Source organism: Equus quagga, chromosome 17 (assembly GCF_021613505.1).
Source record: "Equus quagga isolate Etosha38 chromosome 17, UCLA_HA_Equagga_1.0, whole genome shotgun sequence".
In the NCBI taxonomy this organism is placed as follows: domain Eukaryota; kingdom Metazoa; phylum Chordata; class Mammalia; order Perissodactyla; family Equidae; genus Equus; species Equus quagga.
In genome coordinates this window covers 35921346-35940411 of record NC_060283.1, presented here as the reverse complement: position 1 = coordinate 35940411, position 19066 = coordinate 35921346, and positions in this window count along the sequence as shown.

Genomic DNA, 19066 nt, shown 5'->3' with positions numbered 1-19066 from the left:
AATGTTCATTAGTAGGGGTCAGTTGAGTAAACAGTAGTATACGCTGTAGTGCCATGTGGCTGTAGAATGCGTGAATGAATCAAGATCTCCATATACTAAAACCACTTGGTCTCCCGGGTGAAAACGTAGGCAGTGTAAGGGTTTGTACTGTGACTCTGTGGGTAAGAAAGGGTGATGGATGCACACCTGTTTGCTTCCGTTTCCAAAAGAAATAATTGAAGGATAAACCAAAAAGTAATAAAAATGGTTCTCCAAAGGGGAAGGGGAAGACAGTGAACTACATCGAGAAGAAATAATTATTTCAGGGGACTCAGACACAGCGTTTTGATTCTGCGTTGTCAATGGGATGTACACTAAGGACAAAAAACTCAGACTCTGAATGCGGTTTCATGGTTAATTTCAAAAACTAGCTTGATATCATCACTGTTATTAAAAGTATATTATAGGATAAAACAAATTAGAAATTATGTGATCTTGTTAGAAGCTAGTAATCTTAAATTTGGCTTAGAAACCTCATATGATTGATTTCTCTTTCTGAACAGTAAGTTGTTCCTCTCTCTGTCCAGCTGAAAAGACCTAGAATAACTCCACTAAGGCCCAGATTGTGGTCTTTAAATGCCATCGTCAGTTAAACAGAATAAGAATTTATTTGCAAAATAGTTAATACATCTCTAAGGTCTCGGGCAATAATTGTACAGGTTGCTGTCTGGTACAAGATGTCCCAGGTTCAAGAATGTTTCAGAGACTAATAGGTTCTTTGAAAAGGTTATAGAAGCCAACTTGAAGGCGTTCCCACTAGCCAAACATGAGACAGATTAGGCGTGGAAAATATGTGTATGTGTTTATATTTTTAAATTCCTAATAACACTAAAATAAACTCATCATTGTAAAGAAAGGTGGGATAAGTGTTTGATGCCACCTCTCCCTTATTTATCCATTTTCAGAGTAATGATGCCCAACAATCTCCAAAGTCACAAAACTGAACCTGCAAAGTAGTCAAACAAGCAATGATGGAAAATTCTTTATGGAAGAATTCCACCTGATAAATGTAGAGAAAATTAGAGAATCAGTTCTTTGCAGCCCCTAATGAAATAAGGGATCTGGGGAATTAGTATCAGTGGCTGCTGAGACCACCGGGTGAGGAAATGAGACTGAGTATAAAACACGTCCCACACCCACACACCAGCCTGTCTTTGTGCTCTGGCTCTGCCGAGACTACGGGCTGCAGGCAGGTGTAGCCTGACAGCATCCTGCTTTAGATCCACTGAGGGTCTCTACCTTTTGCCCTGGGGCTCACCCTGACACTGACAAGGGATGCCCACGCAAACCTAGGTAAGAGGGAGTTAGCGCCAGAACACCCTTCAGCAGCTGGGGATGTGACGCAGTGAGTAAACACTCCCTCGTCTTGGGAAGCCAGTCCCAGGGTGCATTCTGTACCCAGTTCCTGAAAAACGACCCCCACAGGGCTGAGCTGTGGTTGCTGATTGTAACCCGCTCTGTATGTAGTGTGGCCTGGGATTGTGTCTTCCTCCTTCCTGTTCCACTCTTCCCAGTTCCCTGTCTCTGTTTCCTGGGATCAAGAGAAGTGATCTATCTCCATGCAACCTGAAGGCACCTGAATCCATCCATTCTTAACATTGCCAGTGGGACCCAGGAGCCTGGTGTGATGGCAGAGTAACCTGCCATTGCATCACCTGTGAGGTTTTCTTCTCAGGACAAACCCCTTCCCCAGAGGTGAATGTGAATCTAATTGAGGTTTTAGATCTAACTGCCTATTTACATGAATGTGGGAAATAGATGAACAAATTAAACAACCCACTAAGAAGCAATCAGCCAAATCTAGAATGTGAGGAATTTAACAGGACAAATAAGTGAGTTTCCTTAAAAAATAAATGACGTAAGTGTCAGAGTGTGGTGGAAATGGCAGTAAGTACATGAAGATTGCTGCTGCTGGGTTGAAGTACTCTTGAGACAGACTCACAGTGGTGCCAAGAACTACGAAAAGATGAATACATAGAAAAATAATCTGTTGGAAAGACGTCAGCGAGCTCCTGAAGGAATGAGGAATAGAGGAGCTAAGATTTGAGAGGGGAGAACCATGAAGAGGTGTTGTGCAGCAACCTTTTCTGACCTGATTCTGGCAGGGTTCCTCTGCTAGGGGACCTCACAAGCTGTGGGCCTGGGCACTTCCACAGGGCTGGAGTGATACAAACGGGGACTTGAGATAGCTACACCACACAGCTGTTGGTCCTTGAAGACATTTGGTGAACTTTTAGGTTGCTTGGGGTAGGAATTCAAAAGGCCAAGTCAAAAACCTCTTTGAGAAACAGCTTAATTTTTGAGAAACAGCACAGTTGCTCTGCTGGGCTCCAGTAAACACACAAGGCTGGGGGAGGCGGGGGCACCTGTAAGCATGAACCAGAGTAGAACATGAGTGAAACTACGTGGAGACAGGTCACTAGAAAATACTCAAACTGAGGCCCAGAAAGAAGACAGTGGACCATACTGCAAAGAGTGTTAGAGACATTTAGTGCCCAGCAAAGAGATCTACTATGTATGTAGCTGGAATCCAAGCAGGAGAGAGAAAATGGAGCAGAAAAATAGTACTTGAGGAAGTCCTGGCCAAGACTTTCCCAAAGCTGATGAAAGGAATCAAGCCACAGATTCAAGAAGCTCAGAAAACCCTACACGGGATGAATACAAAGAAAACCACACCCCGACACACGTCATAGGACAACTGCTGGAAACCAAAGACAGAGAGAGAAGATTGAAGCGTGGGGGATGGCTGGGGGAGGGGAGGGACATCATCTCCAAACAAGCAAGGGTGAAGCCAGGAGACAACGAAATGGCGTTTTTGAAGTGTTGAAAGAAAAAGTGCCCTTTAACAAGAGACAGCGCCTTCACTTTTGATCATCCTATGTTGTTAAATTTAAAAGTTGGAAAGAAATACAGCTTGGACGTATGTCTTTTTTGGACATATAATCGTCTTGTCATTTTCCAAGTTTTGGATAAATAATCTTTAACACATGTCATAGAGGCAGTGTTTTCAAGGAGGGGCTGCCCAGCAGGAGAAGAAACGATGGGGTGGGATGGTGATTGTCTCCAAATGTTGGACTGTCATGTGGAGACACTTCGCTTATTGCTTCCAAAGGCAAAATTGAGTGATGGTTAGAAAAGGCCAGTTCTGACTCAACACAAAGAGCTTTTAAACTGTCTAGACCAGCACCGTCCAATAGAAAGAGAAGGTGAGTCCCATATGTAATTTTAAATTTTCTAGTAGCCACAATAAAAAAGTGATCACAACATATTTTATTCAGCCCAATCCAAAATATTATCAGTTTAACATGTCATCAAGATCAGAAATAGTCATGAGATGTTCTACATTCTCTTCATGCTGAGTCTTTGGAAGGCCGTGTGGAGTTTACCCTCACAGCACAGCTCAGTTTGGACTAGACGCAGTCCGAGTGGTCGCTAGCACGTGTGACTAGTGCCTATTAGACAGCAGTGGTCTGGGTCATCTCAGAGACGGTGAGGGTCCCATCGATCAGGTGTCACTGAAACCAGGTTAAATAACCACCATCGAGGACGTCTGGAGGAATGTTCATGCACTGATTATGTGAGGGGCAGTTTCCTGCCTCCCCTCCCCCTTACCCCATCTCCAGGTTTTGTAGCAAATGCAGGAAGGCCAAAACTCCACCTAACAGCGTCCATCCCCTCGGCCCCCAACCACACAAATTACGGCAGTAAGAGTTGATAGGGCTTCTGGGAGAGATTAGCAGTTTTCCAGGAGTCTCCTAGCTTTCAGTGTTTGGCAGGTTTTTGTAACAACCTGCAACTAAACCCTGCTTTGAAGAGCAGGGAATCAGAGGCATCTACTGGCTCTTGGCTAGAGCAGCCATGAGTTGGAGCCGGTACCTCCTTGTTAGCAAATGCTATACCAGTTTCCTCTCATTTGAGAACCACTGATAGCACTACGAGTGGAGGAAGATGGAGCTTTGCCTTTTTGATGGGGTTCATAACCATGAGTCATCTGACCGTTCTTTTTACAATTAAGCAAAGCAATAACTTTCCTCTGATCTTGTTGCTTCTCTGAGTAAAGGAAGTTTTCAGAATGTAGTGGAAAAGACGGTGTTAATTTTTTCTAAATATCAAAACACAAGTTAAAACCAGGGTGAAGAATTTTCATGATTTAAATGATTAACAATGTTCTCCTGGGTCAGTTGAGACAGTGAGAAACCAGGAGCTCTTCAGACATCTTTTTAAGAAACAAGTGAACGTTAATGATCACATCACGTGCACCCACCTGACCGGAGTATGTGCGTCCTGAATATGAATCATTTTTTCTCTCCTGGGTGGAGCTGTAGGAAAAGGTTTCATTCTGAATAAAAGAGGAACCAGGCCATTTTCCACTTGTGAGTCACATGATGGGGGAATCGCCAAAAACCAGTTTTGATTTAATAATGTTCCCTGAGCTGCATGCCTGTGCGTAGTCTCTAAGAAGAGCAACTCAGGACAGCCAGCGAAATGCCGCATGCATTATAATCCATGCAGTGCTAAAGGGCTATGTGCAGGTATCCATGTCAGTTAAATAACACGATTTAAAACCTGGACTAGGTTGTTTGTGAGATTGGGCGGTGAATGATGTCAAAGGAGAATGGTCCAAGAAATTCCAAATCCATCTGGCAGCCCGAAGCCTGCTGGATGCCTGCCCTGAAAATCTAGATTTCCAGCAGATGCTGCACAGGGTTTTGAGCCCATTTCCCTGTAAAACACAAAGAATGTGGATGAAAATACGGAAATGTGTCCTCACTGCTTTAGTTTTGCCCGAACACTTTAATGTGGACCAATTTCAAAAGATCAGGAGGTTTTAGTTTTCATCCTCGTCCTACATTATCAACCTTCTCTTGGCTAAACACTTGTTTTGATGGTCTGCCTCATGCCCTTCATGTGAGCAGAGCTGCTGCTCTAGATGTGGGCATCTGTGCAGGGTAGCTTTCCTTCATGCCCACCCATCCCTTCCTCAAGGGAGCCGAGGGCTCTGATGAGGAAAACCAAAGACGCGGGCAGAACGCTGGGTTTTGAGACCCTCTTGCGATGTCTGAAGTAAACGGTGTAGCCAGGCCAGGCGTCTGAGTCTTACCCTCACTGCTTTTCTTATTGTCTGAAATATGCCGCTGTGGCTCACTGGGTGGTTAGGCTCTTTGCTGTCATCCATCTTTGAATATCGGGGCACTGTCACTCCTGGCTGAAAAAACAATCTCTGCAGACAAAGAAGTCTTTTCCAAAGGCCAGAGAAAGTGCGATTAGATATTTTTAAAGAGAAGTTTTGTTTTCTTGGTTTCTAATTTTTTTTGATTGAGGCTTGAGATGTCAGTCCTTTTGTCACAAGAGTGGAATGGAGGAGTTTACTAAGTCTTGTCAGGACAGAAAATTTGTAGCAAATTTGGAGCTGAAAAAAAGACCCAGCCGAGGTGTAACCTTGGGGGTGTTGTCACACACTTGCAGTTCATCAGTTAAGAGGACCAAATCCTAAATTAAAAAATTTAAATAGTTAAAAATTAAGATTTTAAATTAAATTTAAAAAATAAAATAGACAAAACCTAGCCAAACTATCCTGGATGGTTGCTAAGAGGGATAACGGGCAGAGTCATCAGCATAGGGGGCTACAGCCCGAGGCTGATTGAGGACGCGGCCCTCCCTGGAGAAGGGCAGTGCCCTTAGCTGCAGGCACCAGTCCTGGTGGGCCCCTCAGCACCATGAGGGACTGCAGAGTGTGTGGCCCAGCTTTGACGGCAACACGGGATATAAAAGCCCCCTGCTGTCATCCGAAATGAACTCCTAGTGCTGTGCTATCCGGGTTTTATCAAAGGCTCAGTTGTGAAAAATGATATTCACGGAGCGATCCCTGAAGCCCTGATTCTCAGAGTGTGTTCCCTGGGCCAGAAGGTGGGCCTCAGCCGGCAGCCCTGTCCAGGCCCGCTGAGTCAGGGTCCGAGTTTAACAAGCCCCCTGGGGGATCCGTGCGCGTGGGCGCTCAGGGGGGCCGCTCCAAGGACTGCAGCCTCTCCCTTCTAGACCCTGCTGGGGGCTTGGTCTGCATCCTGCCCCTGAGAAGACGCTCTGAGAAGGAGCCTCAGGCCACTAATGTGTTTACTGTGGATACGGAGAAGGTCAAATGACTTTGCTAGACGTTTCTACAGGAGGCCCCCACAAGTGAGAAATTCCTCTCGGGTCTCCATGTCAGGAGAGCGCCTTGTGGATCCTGGGCGTCGTATAACCCTTCTCTCTGCCATTTTGCTTTGGCCCATAGGGAGCTCAGAGCCGAACACTGAACCCAGCCACTGTCCACACGCATGTGACATTTTTTTTTCTCCTTAAACTCGTGAGCTCTCTCTTTGCCTCTGCTGCCCACGCCACCTGCTTTTGTACCTAATTCTCCTCATCCTGAGTGACTTCCTGTAAATACCCTCCATATTTTTTCCAGAACAAGTGAGGAAATACGTTAATAAATTAATGTCATTAGCGTAAACTAATAGTCTTCTCTCATGGTGAAGTTTCCTCTGTTGATAAAGGAAGTTTTTGTGATGTTTTTCAAAGAACGGTTTGCCAAATTTCTTGCCCCGGGCGTTCGGCCTTCGCGTCCGCCGTGGCAGCTGCTCCTGGGCACCGGGTGTGAATGCGCCATACCACCCCTCGATTTGTGATCGTTTCTCCTTTGTCATCAGACGGGGAAGAGAGACCAACTGTCAGAACTGACGTTGATTTTTGCCTGTGTGTTTAGTGCAAATAAAGTTTGTTATTTTAGCTGAGCGCACTGCTGTGTTGTCAGTATACATTATTTCGTCCCCACAGTACCGTGGGGCTGACCTCTGAGGCTCCGTTTGGTAAACAGAAGTGTGGCCTCAGCTTGCCCAAGTTCACACAGCTGTGACGGGGCCAGGACACCAACGCCAGTTATGTGAGTTACCACGCTGGCCTGACACAGAGGAGAGAGATTAAAGAGCTTACCAGGGTCCTTCTGAGGCCGTAGATACTAATGATCAACTAGACAGGAAGTTCCAGAGAGAAAACGGAGGCATCTTGAAACCCTTAGCATCCCAGGTTCAGACAAAAGCAGCCTGTGTAAATACCTTAAGAATCTCTATCCGTTTGGCCCAATAATTTTTCTCCTTATGATTTTTTCTAAAGAAGTCGTCTGAGGTGTGGCTGAAGATTTTGGGAACAAGAATAGTCATCACCACATTACTTAGAAAATTAAAAGGCGCTCACAAAGGAAGCAGATATATTGGTAAGCAGTGGCTTAAACGGAAAGCCCTGTTCTCACAGTCATGCTATGGTTTGGCTGGTAGGGGCTGAACGTGGCAGACTTCCTCCCCGGGAGGGTCTGGGGTCTTGGGGTGAGGAGGATGAGCAAGGACTGAACTAAGCAGTGGTCCCAAAGGACACTCCTGTGCTAAGCGGTGGGGAGTCATCGCTGCAGGGCTGCTCTAGGGGCCGGGGGGAGGCTCCCGGTCATTCAGGTGGGGGCTGCACCTGTGAAGAGCTGGCTTTCACATGTGGGGACGTTGGGTCTCCCAGCTCTCGAGCATGACCGTGTCAGATCTGAAAATCAGTGTTCTGCTTCCCTGTTTATAAAATGATGCAGAAAAATTACAGTGTCTTCTGGTCCCTGAAACATGGCTCTAACGGCCATGGTTGGTCTTTACTCCAACTGCCAAAACCAGCTTCGGGAAGACGAGTCTTCGTGGTTTTAGAAAAATACCCTCAGACCCCTGCTACCGCCTCAGCATGCTTTTCCATTCCTACTCCCCCAGAATCCCGATCCCCCAGCAAGTTCCAGACATCTGAAAAGAGATGCGCGATTTGACTGCACTGCACGCTTCTCTAATCGAATTCGTTCTTTAGTGTTTAAAATTCAGCTTAGAGTGGTAAGAAAGATGTTTAGAAAAGAAACTCATTGCTTTAAATATTTTTAAAAGAAGAACCACTTTTGCTTAAGGTGCTGCCCTTAATTGCTCTAAGTTAAAGCAGACCCACCACGACTGAGAAATTTCAGTGGTGCCCACAACCGTTCCTGCCACGGGCCTTCCCGGCCATGAAATCATGCTCCACTGGGAAACCACCTCCCTCAATGACGTCATTGCTGCCCTCACCCCAGCCCTGCAGGGGACACTGGTCCACCCTGTCTCCCCTTTCCCCTAGGCCCCCATGGCACAGCAGAGACCAGTTTCCACATCTGAATACAATTTGCTGAGAGTTCAAGGATAAGGGCAGACAGATGCAGCCCGAGCTTATCTTACATTGGAGGAAGTACCCTTTCCTTGAAATCGTGGAGCGGCCTCCTGGCCACCTACATCCATTTCACAAAGTCTCGGCAGCTCAACTTTAAACAACGGCCCATCTAGGGTTGCTCTGCCAAGCTCCACGCTGTTTTGTTCACGCTCTCCTCACCAAAGGTCCACAGGCCTGGGATCCAGCCCCGCTCAGAGCCACTCTGCACCTTCAGAGGCCAGCTCCTAACAGAAAGCCAGGGGGCCTTCCCTCCACCCACCCGCCACACCCCCAGACGTGCTTCCCGGAACCCGGGGCTGCGAGAGCACGTGGGACGGCTACTGGCTCCTTCACACGGCCGAAATGTCCCTTGCTCAAAGGGTACATTTGTTTGGCATTCATACTTTCAGCTAAAAGGTGGCATTTGGGGAGAATCTTCTCATCTGAAAGAGGCCCACGAGCAGTGGTTCTGACTGATGAAGGTCCTCGAGGGGCCCTTCTGTCATCTCTCCCGTCTGGGTGATGGAAGGCAGCTGGAGGCCCCACTGGTTGCTTTGGAGAGAGACCAGCCGTGAGTTCCTGGTATTTGCTCCCACCGAGGACTCGCTGGCCGGCGCCTGGGCAGCTAGTCCAGCTCCTCCCTCCGGAAGCTCCCAGGCCTGGGTTCTGAGGCTTCTCAGTGGTTTATGTACAGACCTCCGCCTTGTAACAGTGGCACAGCCCTTTCCCGGGCATCCCCTGCTCAGATCTTCATACAGGCAGGAGGCCCACCAGCTCCTCGGGCTCGCCAGTGTTTACACTGATGAAAACAGAGGCTGAGACAGGACACGTGGTTTCGGAGAACCACCAAGTGGGCAAGGGACAGCGACACACTCCCTACTCTTCCTGGCCTGTCTGCCCCTCACACCGGGGTCCTCACACACAGTGTGCACCCTTGCCTGAGCCCCACACAACTGCCCTCTCTCTCTCAGCACAGGAGAGAAAGGGGGCCTGATGGGAGTGAGAATGGAAGTCAGCGTGCTGTGGTGCTGGATGTGCCTGTGTGTGGATACAGAGCTGCAAAAGAGAGCCGGTGTGCTGAGGGGCTTTGGGGGGGCACGCACCCCTTTCCCTGTCTGCAGGCTCCACATTTTATGGAGCTTGGCTAAAACCAGCCTTAATATTACCCACTCAAGTCACGGTCCCCCAGCCCCTGCCAAGCACCCATCTTCTCTTTCCCTCTGTGACCCACTGATCCTTCATTTCTAAAAGAAACCAGAGCCCCGTGACAGAACAATGATCCTGGACACCCACATTTGTCACAACCAAGGTCCTCACCCTCCCTGAGCCTCATTTTTGCCAGATGAGCAAAAGCTTTCTTGAAGAAATTAATCATTCAATTAACTTCAAAATATATTTAGAACCTTTGGGATTTACAAACCCATTCTGTAATTGGAAACACAAATAACTGAAGGGTTTTCCATTGTTCTAAAGCATCGGTTTCAACTAATCGAATTATTTTGTGTCGTTTTGCTTGTCTAGTTTGGTCTAGACAAAAATCAGGAGGGGCACTAAATGCTTAATCTGTTTTCTAACAACATAACTATGATTGTGAATTTTAACACGCTCGATGTCCCTAATGTCAGTCCCTGAAAAGGAATTTGCAATGCTTCAAAAACTGGGCATTAAAAATGCCCAAGTCTAGAAATGCATTTCCTCAGCATTTGCAGAAAAAGATTGAATTGGCATTTGTATCTAATTGACTAAATTTTTCTACCATGAAGAAGATTGCATTTCTTTCAAGTTTGAAATGTAAACCTAGAGCTATCATCCAAATTTAAGATGCCCTCCTACTCCAAACAAATACATTAATATTTACATACGCACGTATGTGAGCATGCCCGTATGTAAAGCACAAGATCACCGACTCAAAGCACGGCAGAAATAACTAACCAGAACTCATCTCTCTCCCTCATCTTCCTCTCCCCGCAGAATCCCTTCCTTCCTCACGTCCTCTGGCTGTGTGTCCCCACCCCAGCGCAGCCCACCGTGGGCACCCTCTCTGGATGGAGGCCCTCTCTCATGGCGGGTGCAGGTGCGGAGCAGCACTGGGGCCGTTGGAACCCAGCCTCAACGTCCCAGTCCAGCCCCTCTGGCTTCCCTCCTAGGCCCACCCAAGAGCCCCAGTCTCAGCCTCACTTTTAGGGCTGATAGAGGGGGTCTGTGTGGATCTGAGCTTTGAACCAAGGTCCGTGCATGGGCTGCAGGGTGGGTCTGTGGAGGCCACGAAGTCAAGGGCAATGACGGAAGCAGGGCACGTGACTTCCTTCTGGGTCTTCAGGGGACACAGGTATGAAGCACCTGGCCCGAGGCCAGCCCCTGGGTAGGGGCATCAGCGCTCAGCCTGGAGCCCCACCCAATCCTCTCCACTGGGGGACACTCAAGGCTGGTCCGGGATCTGCTAGGTTCCCCGCATCCCACCTACTCCAGATCAGGCCTGGATCTGGTGTTCAGGCCCAGCCTGGTATGAAATCTGAGCCCAGCATCCCACGAGGGCCCCGCCTCAGGGCCACCCCGTGGATCGCCATTTCTTTTCTTTGCCCACTCCTCCTCCCACCCCACACCCCTGTTTTATATCCCTTTCCCTCTGTGAACCGCCGTTTCTGTTGGCAGGCTCATCAGCCCTCTCCACCTCCTCTTCTTTTTCTTCCTCCATTTCCTTTTGAACCGAAACCAAATATTGTAAAATTCAGTCTAAAAGACACTTTTCTCGACACCATTGTCTCCACCCACCGATGAAAGGGAAGCAGAGGCTTCGACACGAGGATTTTCTCCAGCCTCACCAAGCGTCCCTTGCTTCCTTGGGCAGTGTTGTCCCAGGTCAGCGACTGGAGCTCTGCCTCGTCTGCAGGGTCCCTGATGACGAGCTGGTGACATGTCCCAGTGAGCAGGGCAGCAGGCCGACCCCATCAGCCTTGACTCCCTCTGTGAGCCCAGGCGTGTTCTGAATAACTCTGGGTTTTGTTTTCCGTAGTTTCTGGAGGAAAAATGAGGATGTGGAGTGTGATACCACACTTCTTTGAGGCAGCCACTCCCCTGGGGCTGCCTCCCCTTGAACCTGTATTTCTGCGAGGTGGAAGGTGGGAAGCTTTCCTGCCCTGATGCTGACGCTAATTAGCGTTAAAGAGGGAAACTGCCAGATTCATTCCGAATGCCTCAAAATCTAGGACAGCTGGTTTGGTTAGAAGGAAATTTTAGCTGTAGTTGCATCTGGGCCTCTGTAAGTCACTGGATCTCAGCTCCTTGGAGAAGCAGTTTAAAAAGTCTGCTAATTTTGGACATTTCTAGCAGCTAAAACAGTCTACTTTCCCCTTTGCCTTAAATACTAAGAAATCCCCCGAGAAACAAACATGAGAAGCATTCGGGCTATTTAGCTCTTCCTCGTGACCCTTATCAACAGCTCTCAGATGAAAACACCCCACAAGTCTGTGTATATTTCCTAAAATCTCCTGTTTGCGGGGACTTTTGTGAGGGCCGCATCAGCTAAAATCAGAGTTTCTAACAGCTGCTTTGTTCTGGGCTCCTTCCGTGAGATCGGCGAGGAGCCTGGCGGTGGGCTCCACTTTGCTTCTGGGCGGACACCCTTCTTGGTCCCATTCGTCCGCAGCATCGCGCTCCAGCTCCAGCCCAGGGCAGCCCGCTTCCTCCTCAGTGGTGGGGCACAGGAAAGTCCTCACTGTGGGCCCTGGGGGTCTGCGGGGCACCCGGAGGCCCAGCACCAAACGGGGAGAGCAGGCTGGTGTCCGGCAGGCACGTCCTCCTCGTCCCGCCTCCTTTCTGAACTTCTGGTCGAGAGTGACACAGCTTTTCCTCCCCATTTCACGCCCCCGCCGCCCAAGAAAGCACCTGGGGGAAGTCCAGCTTCTTGAAGTGGCTCAATAAACAAGGGCTTATGATTCATCACGGGATGAGGCGCCTGGAAGATGCAGAGGACCAAGTGCCAAACCCATGATGTGCTGCTTCCTCCTGGGAACCCTGAGTCAGAGAGGGAAGCGGGATCTGCAACGTTTCTGAGGGGTGAAGACTGAGTGGGAGTGTGTAAGTGTGTGAGGGAGAGAGCATGTGAGAGGCTGCGTGTGTGAGAGGCTGCATGTGTGAGAGGCTGTGGGTGTGAGAGTGAGTTTGTGTGTGAGGCTGAGTCTATGAGTGAGTGTGTGAGAACCTGAATGTGTGAGAGTCTGTGCATGAGTGTTGGAGAGTGTATGTGTGTGTGTGTGAACTTTGTACATATGTGTGTGAGCAAATGTGTAAGTGTACATGTGAGAAACTGTGAGATTGAGTGTGTGTTCATGTTTGTGTGTGTGTGTGTGTGTGTTCCCAAAAACTGCTTCTCAAGGATAGGCCTTGAAACGAGGCTCTCTCAGTTGACCCCTGACTTACATCAGTTCTAAAAAATTGGTTGTCGTCTTGGCCCCACTCAACCCCCTCCCCTCCCCCACCCTCCTTGCACCCTCGCCCCCGCCTCCTCTGCCAACCTGGGCTGAGTGGATAGTGAGGCTGCACAAGGCCTTGTTTTTCAGCATACCGCACCTCTTTGTTTATTGGGGGTCATCCTGTGCTCATTCGGGAGATGTTTATGAAAGTCTCAAGTTCTGCTTTCAGTCTCGTAAAGCTGTCCGTTCTGCCCGGTTCCTGAGGAGGACCAAGACTGCAGGCAGCAACATGGAGAGCCGTCCCTTGCTCGTGCTTCTCCTCCACTGCGATAAGGTGGAGAAATAGGCACGTACAAAGGAGGAGAGAGGGTAACTAGAAACCCAACCGGCCTAAAACAGGAAGGAAGAATTTAGGGGAAGGCGTTACTGAATGCTTTGCAAGTGGGATGCCATTTACTCCTCGAAAGAAGCTTGTGGGTTGGGTATTATTTTACAGTGTGAGAAAATTCTCCCCTGCCCCCCGTCCCACAGAGAAACTTGAGCCTACCCGATGGGGAAACAGGGGCAGAAAGCCAGGATTCTAAACCCTCTCTCTCACTCTAGCTCGTTCTCTTTCCTCAATACCAAATGGTCTCAAATATTTTGAAAGGTATTAGAAAACACAAGCGTTATTTTTTTCATATATTTTATAGGAAAACCGTCTTTGGAGCTGGTGAAGGGCCTGAGGCTGTCTGAGAAAGTGGCCTTTCACAGTGGAAGCAGTTATGTGAAGATGGACCTGGAGTCCTGACCTCACCTAACTCGATGCAGGAAAGCAACCCCTTATTACAAAGCAAATCCAGGGAATTTTTGTGACCATCTACTGAAATTTATTTATCCAAAACCTTAGGATCTTTCCTTTGCTGAGAATGAAACCCTAAATCAGTGATTCTCAACCAGGGGCAATTTTGGCCCCCAAGGTTCCTTTGACAACGTCTGGAGATATTTTTGGTTGTCACAATTGGTGGCGGAGGGCACAGAGGCCGGGGATGCTGCGAACCTCCCTAGAGTGCACAGGAGAGCCCCCGTCACAAAGGATGATCAGGCTCAACATGTCAGTAGAGGAATTCCTTCCTTTGCCTGCTGGTCCACGGGCACAAGGAGCCCACCGTGATGGTAGCCTCAACTTCAGTGGAACTCTTAACAGTGCCCCCTAGTGGAAACAGACTTGTAATCCAGTGGAGCCCTAACTTTGTGACTGTAGGTCTACGGGCAGTGCAAATTCCCTGTGAGTGACGATGACAAGTACCACTGAGGACACAGCATGGATTTTAGCTTAGGCTTAGCCCATATGTGGCAGCCTGAGTGACAGGGCTCTGCTTTGTTCGTTGTCCCCTTATTAAACTCTCTTATGCTCCCCAGCTTGAGTGTGCCATCTGTTTCCTGCTGAGACCTTGACTGACATGATGCCAATCTTCTTGCAGAGTGGCTCCCAGCACACAGAGCCCCAACATATTTCTGGCAAACAACAGGAAGAACCCATTTCTGGGATTCCAAACCCTTGATCCAAGGGTTATGGTTCCACTTAGGGAGTGTTGCAAAGTGATTGTACCAATTTACACTCCCATGAGCAGCATGGGAAAGTTACAGTTGCTGTACATTCTTGTCAACATTTAGTATTGTCTGTTTTTTAAAATTTATTTTAGCCATTCTGATGGGTGTGTAGCGTAACCTCACAGTGGTTTTAATTTGCACTACTCTAATGACCAATGATGTAGAGCATCTTTTCATATGTTTATGGCCCATTGGATATCATTTTTTTCAAAATCTTTTGCCCATTTTATGGTTGGGTTGGCTTTACTGTTTTACTGTTATTGATCTTCAGGAGCTCTACATGCATTCTAGAGATGAGTCTTTGTCAGGCATATGGAATGCAAATCCCATCCCTCACTCCACGGGTCGCCTTTTCATTCTCCATGTGTCATTTGTCTTAATGTTAGTATCCTGGAGTTTCTTTTCATTGCCCTTCTGGTTTATTCCCGTTGTTTCTTGAATTTCGTGTCTTCTTTTCCTTTATCCCTCTTTTATTTTGCTGAATTTTATTCCTCAGCACATTTTTCTGGTCCAAGAAAGGACATGTAGAAGATAATATTCTGATTTCTTGAATGTTAGTAGGTCTTTATTTTGCCTTCATCCTTTATTGGCAGTTTAGCTGGGTATATAATACTTTGAGAATACTCTTTTTCTCAAATTGCATCAGTGAAACAGTCATGAAAAAAACATGTCTCCTCAAATCTCATTTACAATATGTATTTCAACTTTCTTAACCTTGGTTCCTTTTTTTTTTTTTTAATTTTCTTCTGTTCCTTGAAATACCTCTGTTTCTTGAAGATTCAATTTCCTTGAATGGGCCAACTGACCTCCATCTTTCCATCTGCAGAAACTGGCCAGTTTTCAGTGCTTTTCTAGCCTTTACCGAGGGAAATCTATCCCAGATAAAAGAATGGAAAATTTTAGAATTCTTGACCTTTCCTTTTGGTAGATTTAATGTAATTTGATGTGTAAGATAGGAACTGTAATTAGTGGAAGGTGGTGCAAACCTGGGAATCTTGTGCCAGAACGTCTTCTCTCCCAGTCGGCCATCTGCTGTGGCAGTCCACACCAGCTGGGCGCACTGGACCTTTATCTGCCAGTGCCAGCTGACAAACTTCAGCAGGAGCTGACACAACAGAATTTCCTGCTCCACTTGGGAAGCCGCCATCCCACCTCTCTTGGCAATTATCACAGGCTGAGATTGCCTCAGCCGTGGGCTGCAGCAAGACTGAAATTCATTCCCTGTTAACTGAACCACCATAATGTGCAGCTCCCTCTGGAAGATGTAAATTGCGGGGTGGGCCACCTTTCGCTTATCCCACCCCCCTTTTTTTGGTACCATTTCTTATTACAAATCATCAAGAATTTAGGAATTTGAATGGTGCCTTTTCCTGGTTTCCAGTGATCATAGAGAATTTTCCCTAGTATTGTTAGGTCATTTTAGTGGGGATTTGGTGGAGTGATGGAGACAAAAACTACGAAAGATTAGCGTGTCATCTTGTATGGGGAGACTTGATGGAAGTCCTGTGATGGAAACTGTGTGTGGTTTTAAATGTACGCCAAACAGTAAATTCAGAGATTGCAGACTAAATGTGATTACAATTCAAGTTGATATCCAGGCTTGTGACTATTGCTTCACTTTCTGGTAAAGCCCATAGTCAGTTGGAGGGTCTCCCTTATTAGCTCATTCTGAAATCGTCAGTAGTTTCCATCTTACTCAAGCAATCCAAGAGCCCTGGATTTCCATGAAACTGAAGCTGGCCTTCAACAAGAAGAGCTAATTGACGTGCTTAATTCAGCTGCAGGAAATCCAAGGTGTGTCTCTGAAAATGCCTTGATTAAATGCATACTTTTGTGAGATTCTCAAGTAATCTTTGCTGAGTGTTCCTATAAATGATCGTTTGAGATCTTTTTTAATCAGGACAGCACGTCAAGCATTTGTATAATTATTTCAACTTGACCTCTTAATAGTCAACATTGTTGATTTTGGATGACTATTAACTCCACTGCTCACCACCAAAATACAGTCCCTTTCCCAGCTAATTTTACTTCCAAGATTTCTAAATAAGCTCTATGTTGTTAGTTTGTTAGTTTTTAAAGAAGAGGCCAAGCCATGTGACCTAATGAAAGGTTCAGTATTGCTAAAATATCAATTTTCCTCAAAATTATTAGTAAATGAAATTTCCAATAAAAAATTTTGAAACCCTACAAAATCATGCATCATTTTTTCTGGTTTTTTGGTTTTTGATTTTTATTTTGAAATAATTTCAGACTTATAATACAATTGCAAAAATGGTACAGGAATTCTACTGTGCTCTTCTTCCAGCTTCTCCAAAGGTTAACATCTAACTTAACCAATAGCACAATTATCAACACCAGGAGATTAACGTTGATTAACACTATTAACTAATCTTCAGACCGCATTCACATTTCACGAGTCATCCCACACGTGGCCTTTTTCTGGTCAAGGATGCAATTTGGAATCCCACATTGCATTTGGTTATCCTTTCTCCTTGGTCTCCTTCAATCTGGGGCAGTTCCCTCAGTCTCTGTCTTTCATGACCTTGATGTGATGAAGAATACGGGTCATTGTTTTGCAGACACTCTCTCAATTTGAATTTGCCTGATATTTTCTCATGATGAGACTGAGGTTATACATTTTTGTCAAGGATGATCCAGAGGCAATGCTGTGTCCCTCTCAGTGCCCTGTAGCACCGGGTACATGAGGTCCATATGTCGTATTACTAGTAATGGTCACTGTGATGATTTGGTTAGAGTGGTGTCTGCCAGGTTTCCCCACTATCAAGTTAGTATATTTCCCTTTGTATTTAATGAGTATCTAGTGGGGAGATACTTTGAAACTGTATAAATACTCCATTTCTCATCATACTCTCACTTGCTAGTTTTCTTTTCTTTTCCAGTAATTTTATTGAGATCATAATGGTTTATATTGTGTAATTTCAGGTGTACATTATTATTTATCAATTTCTGAATAGCCTTCATCCTGCTCACCACCAGTAGTCTAATTTTTATCCATCACCATACATATGTGCCCTTTTACCCCTTTCGCCCACCCCCACAATCCCCTTCCAGTCTGGTAGCCACTAATCTGTTCTCTTTATCCATGTGTTTGTTATGTTCCACATATGAGAGAAATCATGCAGTGTTTGTCTGTCTCTCTCTGGCTTATTTTGCTTAACGTCATACCCTCAGGGTCCATCCCTGTTGGACGATGTTGCAAATGGGATGATTTTGTCTTTTTTATAGCCAAATAGTATTCCACTGTATATATGCACCATATCTTCTTTATGATTTCATCCAGAGAAGGGCGCTTGAGTTGCTTCCACGTCCTGGCTATTGTGAATAATGTTGTAATGAACATAGGGGCCATAAACCTTTTTGGATCATTGATTTCAAGCTCTCTGGATAAATAACCAATAGTGGGATAGCTGGATCCTATGGTATTTCTATTTTTAGTTTTTGTCTCACTCACTAATTTTACCATCCATTGAATGGTTTTTGCCTACAATATTTATTTATATGTGTTAGCTGAATAACGACTATTTCCATCATTCTTTCTACATATATTGGTGGGAATTTTACTGTAAGAGCCGTCTTTCTCTCCTATTTATTTATTCAATTATTTATTTGTATTAGTATGGACTTGTGGGTATTTAGTTTATTCTAAGAGTTATAATCCATCACTGTCATTATATATTTTGTTGCCCAACTTTTTCCAGATTCACTCATTGGGAGCTCCTTCAAGTTGGCTCCTGTTTTGGCATGACCCCATCAGTTTTTAATCACTGTCTTACTTTCTGGCACCATAAAATTTTCCTGGCTAATCTTCTACATTCCCTGGGCCAGCCCTGGTGTCAGCTGTCTCTCCAAGGAGCCCTTTTCCTTTAATTGGAGAATGTTATTTAGAAACCAAGATCTGGGCACCAGGTGTGTTCACTGCTAGTGAGGTGTCATTGCCTCTCAGGCCTGTCATTTGTCATTTAGGTTTATTTGTTACTGATTCTCTTTTGGATTCCTTCCGCACTCTGTATGTGGAACAAAGTGAGATGGTCTCCGTTTCCTTTACTGTAGCTTTGTTTTACCTCCACCTAATGGAAGCCAGAGGCAAATACTTCTAACTACCTCTCTACCCCTCTTTTCTCCCTTTCTTGCCTTACATGTCAAGCGTACAGAATATGTTTGACAAATTTGATAGAGTTCCTAAGGGAGCAGGTGGGAGCTTCAGTCCCAGAGGCTGGCTGGCAGGCAGGCTGGGGCATCCCCAGTTGACCTCAGGTTCAGGGTCTGAGAGCCCAGCAAACGGCCCATTTGACCTTGTGCTTGATTGAGTTCAGCTCCAAATCTCAGGCACACTCTTAGGAGGGGAAAAGATTTGTCATGCAGAGGGAAAACTCTTTTCCTCAATAGGGTTTAGGAGAACTCAAATACCAGTTCGACCTTAGTGTTTCTGGTTTTTTGTCTTTCTTAGATTTGCTTCAGTTAACCTGGTTGAAATACTGTAAACCTCTAGCTTGGGAAGATTTCCTATTGAAATATGTGGATGAATATTCCTGTCCACAGTGTGCATCTGAGTGTGGGGGGGAGTTGTTTTTAAAATAACAAGTTGTTGTTTTCCCCTGTGCTCGAGCTTGCCCAAAGCCAGAGAGGGTATGAAAACAGGCACTTTTAATACACTGTTGGAGGGGAAATAAGTCATTTCAAAATTTTTTGAAACAATTTTGCAACACATTTTATGAGATTGAAAAATGTTCACATTTTTTTACTCATGAATTTCTTCTTTGGGAATCTAT